Source organism: Arachis hypogaea, chromosome 20 (genome assembly GCF_003086295.3).
Source record: "Arachis hypogaea cultivar Tifrunner chromosome 20, arahy.Tifrunner.gnm2.J5K5, whole genome shotgun sequence".
In the NCBI taxonomy this organism is placed as follows: Eukaryota; Viridiplantae; Streptophyta; class Magnoliopsida; order Fabales; family Fabaceae; genus Arachis; species Arachis hypogaea.
The window spans coordinates 51,316,296-51,326,317 of record NC_092055.1 but is presented as its reverse complement, the minus strand read 5'-3'; the positions used below and the strand labels follow the sequence as shown (position 1 = coordinate 51,326,317).

The 10,022-nt window shown below is 40.9% G+C and overlaps 1 non-coding gene across 1 annotated transcript; it reads right to left on the bottom strand.

The window, feature by feature from the left end:
- Window positions 1-519: 519 nt before the first annotated feature.
- On the bottom strand, window positions 520-627 carry LOC112787710 (small nucleolar RNA R71). Its single transcript, XR_003195107.1, has one exon. It is a non-coding gene; the product is annotated as a small nucleolar RNA R71 (small nucleolar RNA).
- Window positions 628-10,022: the final 9,395 nt, after the last annotated feature.

Here is a 10,022-nt window from a genome sequence, read left to right as displayed (position 1 = left end):
AGCATTCTTGAGGCTGACCCGGAACCTGAAAGGACCTTGAAGCGAAAGCTAAGAGAAGCTAAAGCACAACTCTCTGGAGAGGATCTAACAGAAATCTTCAAACTTGAAGAAGATATGGCAGCCGAAAACAACAATAATGCCAATAATGCAAGGAAGATGCTGGGTGACTTTACTGCACCTACTCTCGATTTCTATGGGAGAAGCATCTCTATCCCTGCCATTGGAGTAAACAACTTTGAGCTTAAGCCTCAATTAGTTTCTCTGATGCAACAGAACTGCAAGTTTCATGGACTTCCATTAGAAGATCCTCATCAGTTTTTAGCTGAATTCTTGCAAATCTGTGACACTGTCAAGACCAATGGGGTTGACCCTGAGGTCTATAGACTTATGCTATTCCCTTTTGCTGTAAGAGACAGAGCTAGGATATAGTTGGATTCACAACCTAAGGAAAGCCTGAACTCTTGGGAAAATCTAGTCAATGCCTTCTTGGCAAAGTTCTTTCCACCTCAAAAATTGAGTAAGCTTAGAGTGGAAGTCCAAATCTTCAGACAGAAGGAAGGTGAATCCCTCTATGAAGCTTGGGAAAGATACAAACAATTGATCAGAAGGTGCCCTTCTGACATGCTTTCAGAATGGAGCATCATAGGTATCTTCTATGATGGTCTGTCTGAACTGTCCAAGATGTCATTGGACAGCTCTGCTGGAGGATCTCTTCATCTGAAGAAAACGCCTGCAGAAGCTCAGGAACTCATTGAAATGGTTGCAAATAACCAATTTATGTACACTTCTGAGAGGAATCCTGTGAATAATGGGACAAGTCAGAAGAAAGGAGTTCTTGAGATTGATACTCTGAATGCCATATTGGCTCAGAACAAAATATTGACTCAGCAAGTCAATATGATTTCTCAAAGTCTGTCTGGAATGCAAGCTGCACCAGGCAGTACTAAGGACGCTTCATATGAAAAAGAAGCCTATGATCCTGAGATCCCATCAATGGAAGAGGTGAATTACATGGGTGAACCCTATGGAAACACCTACAATCCTTCATGGAGAAACCATCCAAATCTCTCATGGAAGGACCAACAGAGGCCTCAACAAGGCTTCAACAACAACAATGGTGGAAGAAACAGGTTTAGCAATGGCAAGCCTTTTCCATCATCTTCTCAGCAGCAGACAGAGAACTCTAAGCAGAAGCACTCTGACTTAGCAACCATGGTCTCTGATCTAATTAAAACCACTCAGAGTTTCATGACTGAAACAAGGTCCTCCATTAGAAATTTGGAGGCACAAGTGGGTCAGCTGAGTAAGAAAGTTACTGAACTCCCTCCTAGTACTCTTCCAAGCAATACAGAAGAGAACCCAAAAGGAGAGTGCAAGGCCATAAACACAATCAACATGGCCGAATTTGGAGAGGAGGAAGAGGCAGTGATCGCCACTGAGGAAGACCTCAATGGACGTCCACTGGCCTCCAATGAGTTCCCTAATGAGGAACCATGGGAATCTGAGGCTCATAATGAGATCATAGAGATTCCATTGGGTTTACTTCTGCCATTCATGAGCTCTAAAGAGTATTCTTCCTCTGAAGAGGATGAAGATGTTACTGAAGATCAAGTTGCTAAGTACCTTGGAGCAATCATGAAGCTAAATGACAAGTTATTTGGTAATGAGACTTGGGAGGATGAACCCCCTTTGCTCACCAAAGAATTGGATGACTTGACTAGGCAGAGACTACCTCAAAAGAGACAGGATCCTGGGAAGTTCTCAATACCTTGTACCATAGGTACCATGACCTTTGAGAAGGCTTTGTGTGACCTAGGGTCAAGTGTAAACCTCATGCCTCTCTCTGTAATGGAGAAGCTAAGGATCCTTGAGGTACAAGCTGTAAGAATCTCACTAGAGATGGCAGACAATTCAAGAAAACAAGCTTATGGACTTGTAGAGGATGTCTTGGTAAAGGTTGGAGACCACTACATCCCTGCTGATTTCATAGTCCTAGAGACTGGGAAGTGCATGGATGAATCTATCATCCTTGGCAGACCCTTCCTAGCCACAGCAAAAGCTGTGATTGATGTTGACAGAGGAGAATTGATCATTCAAGTGAATGAAGAATCCCTTGTGTTTAAGGCTCAAGGATATCCCTCTGTAATCATGGAGAGGAAGCATGAAGAGCTTCTCTCAAAACAGAGTCAAACAGAGCCCCCACAGTCAAACTCTAAGTTTGGTGTTGGGAGGCCACAACCAAACTCTAAGTTTGGTGTTGAACCCCCACATTCAAACTCTAAGTTTGGTGTTGGGAGGTTCCAACATTGCTCTGAACATCTGTGAGGCTCCATGAGAGCCCACTGTCAAGCTACTGACATTAAAGAAGCGCTTGTTGGGAGGCAACCTAATGTTATATCTATCTATTTTCCATTGTTATTTTATGTTTTCTGTAGGTTGATGATCATGTGAAGTCACAAAAACAATTGAAAAAGCAAAAATAGAATGAAAAACAGAGAAAAAAAATAGCACACCTGGAGAAAAAGCTTGCTGGCGTTTAAACGCCAGTAAGGCCAGCAAATGGGCGTTTAACACCCAGTCTGGCACCATTCTGGGCGTTTAACGCCAGGAATGGGCAAGGAGCTGGCGTTAAACGCCAGAAAAGGGCAGCAGCTCGGCGTTTAACGCCAGAATTGGCAGAAAGGGCATTTTTGCACGCCACTCGATGCAGGGATGAGCTATCCTTGACACCTCAAGATCTGTGGACCCCACAGGATCCCCACCTACCCCACCACTCTCTCTCTTCTTCACCCATTCACCAATCACCTCAATACCTTTTCCCCCTCACCTATCAAATCCCACCATTCTCTTCACCACTCACATCCATCCTTCATAAAACCCCACCTACCTCACCATCCAAATTCAAACCACTTCTCCACACAACCTCAACACCACTTCTCCCCCTTGGCCGAAACACAAAGCCTCCTCCATCTCCTCCATTTTTCTTCTTTTTCACTCTTCTCTTTCTTCTTTTGCTCGAGGACGAGCAAACCTTCTAAGTTTGGTGTGGTAAAAGCGTTGCTTTTTGTTTTTCCATAACCATTTATGGCACCTAAGGCCGGAGAAACCTCTAGAAAGAGGAAAGGGAAGGCAAAAGCTTCCACCTCCGAGTCATGGAAGATGGAGAGATTCCTCTCAAGGGTGCATCAAGACCACTTCTATGAAGTTGTGGCCATGAAGAAGGTGATCCCCGAGGTCCCTTTCAAACTCAAAAAGAGTGAATATCCAGAAATCTGACATGAGATCCGAAGAAGAGGTTGGGAAGTTCTTACCAACCCCATTCAACAAGTCGGGATCTTAATGGTTCAAGAGTTCTATGCCAATGCATGGATCACCAAGAACCATGATCAAAGTGTGAACCCGGACCCAAAGAATTGGCTTACAATGGTTCGGGGGAAACGCTTAGACTTTAGTCCGGAAAATGTAAGGTTGGCATTCAACTTGCCCATGATGCAAGGAGATGAACACCCCTACACTAGAAGGGTCAACTTTGATCAAAGGTTGGACCAAGTCCTCATAGACATTTGTGAAGAGGGCACTCAATGGAAGAGAGCTTCAAGAGGAAAGCCGGTTCATTTAAGAAGGCATGACCTCAAGCCCGTGGCTAGGGGATGGTTGGAGTTTATCCAACGTTCAATCATTCCCACTAGCAACCGGTCCGAAGCTACTATAGACCGGGCCATCATGATTCATAGCATCATGATTGGAGAGGAAGTAGAAGTTCATGAGGTTATATCCCAAGAACTCTATAAGGTGGCGGACAAGTCCTCTACCTTGGCAAGGTTAGCCTTCCCTCATCTCATTTGTCACCTCTGTAATTCAGTTGGAATTAACATAGAGGGAGACATCCTCATTGATGAGGACAAGCCCATCACTAAGAAAAAGATGGAGCAAACAAGAGATTCCACTCATGGACATGAGCATGAGGAAATTCCTCATCATGAAATCCCTGAGATGCCTCAAGGGATGCACTTTCCCCCACAAAACTATTGGGAGCAAATCAACACCTCCCTAGGAGAATTGAGTTCCAACATGGGACAACTAAGGGTGGAGCACCAAGAACATTCCATCCTCCTCCATGAAATTAAAGAAGATCAAAGAATCATGAGAGAGGAGCAACAAAGGCAAGGAAGAGACATTGAGGAGCTCAAGAACTCCATAAGATCTTCAAGAGGAAGAACAAGCCACCATCACTAAGGTGGACCCGTTCTTTAATCTCCTTATTCTTTACTTTCCTGTTTTTTGAATTTTTTTATGCTTATGTTTATCTATGTTTGTGTCTTATGATCATTAGTGTCTTAGTGTCTATGCCTTAAAGCTATGAGTGTCCTATGAATCCATCACCTTTCCTAAATGAAAAATGTTTTTAATTGAAAAAGAAAAAGAAGTGCATGAATTTCTAATTTTAAAACAGTTTAATTATCTTGATGTGGTGGCAATGCTATTGTTTTTCTGAATGAATGCTTGAACAGTGCATATTTTTGAATTTGATTATTTATGAATGTTAAAATTGTTGGCTCTTGAAAGAATGAAAGGAAAAGGAGAAATGTTATCTGATGATCTGAAAAATCATAAAATTGATTCTTGAAGCAAGAAAAAGCAGTGAAAAGCTTGCAGAAAAAAAAAAGATATATGGGAAAAAAAAGAAAAAGCAAGCAGAAAAAGCCAATACCCCTTTAAACCAAAAGGCAAGGGTGATAAAAAGGATCCAAGGCTTTGAGCATCAGTGGATAGGAGGGCCCACAGGAATAAAATCCTGGCCTAAGCGGCTAAAACAAGCTGTCCCTAATCATGTGCTTGTGGCGTGAAGGTGTCAAGTGAAAACTTGAAATTGAGCGGTTAAAGTCGAGGTCCAAAGCAAAAAGAAGAGTGTGCTTAAGAACCCTGGACACCTCTAATTGAGGACTCTAGCAAAGCTGAGTCACAATCTAAAAAAGTTCACCCAGTTATGTGTTTGTGGCATTTATGTATCCGGTGGTAATACTGGAAAACAAAGTGCTTAGGGCCACGGCCAAGACTCATAAAGTAGCTATGTTCAAGAATCAACATACTTAACTAGGAGAGTCGGTAACACTATCTGGATTCTGAGTTCCTATAGATGCCAATCATTCTGAACTTCAAAGGATAAAATGAGATGCCAAAACTGTTCAGAAGCAAAAAGCTAAAAGCCCCGCTCATCTAATTAATACTGATCTTCATAGATGTTTTTGGAATTCATTGTACATTCTCTTCTTTTTATCCTATTTTATTTTCAGTTGCTTGGGGACAAGCAACAATTTAAGTTTGGTGTTGTGATGAGCGGATAATTTATATGCTTTTTGGCATTGTTTTTAGTATGTTTTTAGCATGTTTTAGTTAGTTTTTATTATATTTTTATTAGTTTTTATTTAAAATTCACTTTTCTGGACTTTACTATGAGTTTGTGTGTTTTTCCGTGATTTCAGGTATTTTCTGGCTGAAATTGAGGGACCTGAGCAAAAATCTGATTCAGAGGCTGAAAAGGACTGCAGATGCTGTTGGATTCTGACCTCCCTGCACTCAAAGTGGATTTTCTGGAGCTACAGAAGCTCAATTGGTGCGCTCTTAATTGCGTTGGAAAGTAGACATCCTGGGCTTTCCAGCAATATATAATAGTCCATACTTTGCCCGAGATTTGATGGCCCAAATCTGCGTTCAAAGTCAGCTCAAGAATTCCCAGCGTTAAACGCCGGAACTGGCACCAAAGTGGGAGTTAAACGCCCAAACTGGCCCAAAAGCTGGCGTTTAACTCCAGGAAAGTCTCTACACGAAAATGCTTCAATGCTCAGCCCAAGCACACACCAAGTGGGCCCAGAAGTGGATATTTACGTCATTTACTCATTTTTGTAAACCCTAAGCTACTAGTTCTCTATAAATAGGACCTTTTGCTATTGTATTAAGAGAATCGAAGAGGAATCTTTGAGTAGTTCTATGCTACCTTAGATCACGTTTTGGGGCTGGCCTCATGGCCATGCCTAGACCATGTTCTTATGTATTTTCAACGGTGGAGTTTCTACACACCATAGATTAAGGTGTGGAGCTCTGCTGTACCTCAAGTATCAATGCAATTACTATTGTTCTTCTATTCAATTCAGCTTGTTCTTGTTCTAAGATATCACTTGTTCTTCAACTTGATGAATGTGATGATCCGTGACACTCATCATCATTCTCACCTATGAACGTGTGCCTGACAACCACCTCCGTTCTACCTTCGATTGAGTGTTTATCTCTTGGATTCCTTAATCAGAATCTTCGTGGTATAAGCTAGAATTGATGGCGGTATTCTTGAGAATCCGGAAGGTCTAAACCTTGTCTGTGGTATTCTGAGTAGGATTCAAGGATTGAATGACTGTGACGAGCTTCAAACTCGTGATTGTGGGGCGTTAGTGACAGACGCAAAAGAATCACTGGATTCTATTCCGACATGATCGAGAACCGACAGATGAATAGTTGTGCTGTGATAGAGTGCGTTGAACATTTTCACTGAGAGGACGGGATTGTAGCCACTGACAACGGTGATGCCCAACATACAGCTTGCCATGAAAAGGAGTAAGAAGGATTGGATAAAGACAGTAGAAAAGCAGAGAGACGGAAGGGACAAAGCATCTTCATACGCTTATCTGAAATTCTCACCAATGAATTACATAAGTATCTCTATCTTTATTTTATGTTTTATTTATCTTTTAATCATTCATCCTCCATAACCATTTGAATCCGCCTGACTGAGATTTACAAGATGACCATAGCTTGCTTCATACCAACAATCTCCGTGGGATCGACCCTTACTCACGTAAGGTTTATTACTTGGACGACCCAGTGCACTTGCTGGTTAGTTGTGCGAAGTTGTGATAAAGAGTTGAGATTACAATTGAGCGTACCATGTTGATGGCGCCATTGATGATCACAATTTCGCCTACCAAACACCACCATGCCCAAGGGGATCAAGCAGATTTACCTGAACGATGAGGCTCGGCTATGGCATCAGATATTCAGCAACTACATTATGCCGAGTACTCACGAGACTGAGATACCAGCCGCTATGATCACCCTTCTTTGGTGTGTGATGGAGGGTAAGGACCTATACCTGCCATGCTTTATCCGGCACTATATGGCCAGGGTCCACGTCCGAGGCACTCTTCCCTTTTCCTATCTGGTTACACAGCTGGGCCGTCGAGCTGACGTGCCATGGGAGGATGCTGATGAGAGGCCACCTGCTGCAGAATGCAAGAAGATTATCCTGCACAGCAGGAACTTTCTGGCCTTGGGCTACAGACCTCCATTCCTGACTGCCACTGCTGAGACAGCCACACCTTCTGCCGGCCCCTCTTCCTCCACAGCCACACCTGCCACCACCACTGCACCTCCACCTACCCCAGAGCCCATCTATCATCTAGTGCACCGCTTGTTTTGACGACTTGACCAGATGGAGCGTCGCAACAAGCGACGCTATGAGCACCTGAAACTAATGATATGCTCTGGCGACATCCCCTCCGAGCCTGACACACCATCCGAGGCATCTGAGGAGGAGGCGGATGATTCGGAGGCTGAGACCTATCCCCAGGAAGAGACAGAGCAGGCAGGCACAGAGCAAGCTGCACCACAGGCAGAGGTTCCACAACAGATTCATGCTACAGATCCTGAGATCCCTATCCAGACAGCACCTCCTCTGCAGCAGCCAGTTCCTCAGACCACCACCACAGAGACTCCAGCTACCATCCCTTCCAGTGATGACACCCCTTCACACCCTACTTGAGTGAGCATCAGGGACGATGCTTCATTTTAAGTGTGGGGAGGTCGCCATCTCTGGCATATTATTTTGGTGAACCACTACAGACTCTTTTTCTTTTATTTTGGATATTTTTCTGTATTTTTCTCTTTATTTTTATTTTTATTTTCTGAGTACTTATACACTGCTACTTTTATGTATTTTCATTTTATTTCTGCATTTTGCACTCTAGTTCATATTTTAGTTATTTAGTTTAGCTTGCAATTCTAACTTATTAGTTATAGAAACTGTGGATTAATTAGTATAGTTTACCCTTTTTAGCATAAGATAGCTTAGTTAAAATTGAAAATAAAAAAAGGAAGTAAACTAGAGACTTAACAGAATTAAAACAATCCACACACCTTGTATATATAGCATTACATGTTAGTTAGTTAATAACATTTCATTAAAACCTTAAAGGCCACCCTAAATAATTTTTTTATGAGAATAATGAAAATTTTTAACTAAACCTGCATAACATATATGAATGATATATGATGTTTGAGTTAGAGAACACACAGCCTGTGAGTCTTGAGCATTAATTGTATGGTTGCATTCAAACCATAATTTCATCCCTGTGTGTTTCGCTTCTTTTTATTCTGATGTTCTTTACTTTGTTTTAATCTATATGTCCAGTTGTAGAATATAGATACATACCAAGAAAGTGATTGAGGCCATTATTTGATTTTAATCCACTTGTCCTAAAAATAGCCTACCTTTTATATCACCTTTGTTAGCCCCCTTGAGCCTTTAAATCCCCTTTTTTTTTTTAATAACCACATTACTAGCCTTAAGCAGAAAAACAAAATAAAAAAAATACCAAGTTGAATCCTTGGTTAGCTTAAGATAGAAATTGTTTATTGTTTAAGTGTGGGGAAACCTATTAGGAACATAGATGATAAAAAGAAAGGGTAAGAAGTTGAAAGAAATAAAATTAATCAAAATAAAATTTTTGGGAAGCATGCTCATGTGAGATTAAAATAATTAAATTGCTATGTGCATTAAAAAAAATATATATATATATATTATAATATTTTAATTTTCAGCATTTGAATAAAGGGGATACAAAAGAATTCCCCAAAATGCAAAATAAAAACAATGCACATGGGATAAAAATAAAGATCAAGACATGAGCATGTAACATCAAAAGTGAAAAGATGGGAAAACAGGTAAAGTAGTTTTGTTTTACTAAGTATGTATGTTAGGTGAGATCTTAGTCTAATTGAGGATTCACTTATTAGCTCACTTAGCCTTATACATATATCCTTACCTTTACCTTGGCCCCATTACAACCTTAATTAAAGACCTCATGATCTTTGGTATGACTATATTCTATAATTGTTGATTGGTTAGATGAAGAACAAAGTTATAGAAAGTAGGAATAAAAAGAAGAATAGAGTGATTAACCCAATAAACACTGAGTGACTAGAGAGTAAACACAAAATCTAGTGAGGGTTCAATAACTCATCAACATATATCTATGCTTAATTTACTAATTGTTTTGCAAGTTTGTAAAATATTTTTCTTTCCCATCTCATTTGCAAAAGTGCTTTATTATTTAAGGGTTGGCTATGTATATATATGATTCCTTGAGAATGTGAATTAATTTAACTACATGTAAGCTTTATATATGATTGAATAAATTAGAATTGCATGACTCATTTAGGTAGTTGCATTTAGGTTAGATTGCATTGCATGACATTCCACCACTTTAACCTTACTCATTATCTTGGACTTAGCATGAGGACATGCTATTGTTTAAGTGTGGGGAGGTTGATAAACCCATATTTTATGACATATTTTGTGCTTAGTTTGAGTGATTTATTCAACCCTTTACCCACTTATTCATATTAATTGCATGATTTTACTTTCCCTTCCTTATTATGTGATGTATGTGAAAAACATGTTTCCTATGCTTTTAAATTAATTATTTTAATTACCTTTATTTCCATTCGATGCCCTGATTAGTGTGTTGAGTAGTTTCAGATTCTCTAAGGCAGGAATGACTTAAAGGATGGAAAGGAAACATACAAAAATGGAAGGAAAGCGCAAAACGGAGTTTCTGAAGAAACTGGCATCCACGCGATCGCATGGGCGACGCGGACGCATGCCAAGCGCAAATCAACAGCGACGCGGCCGCATGACTGACGCGACCGCGTGACAAGAAAAGCTCCGAATGACGCGACCGCGTGACCCACGC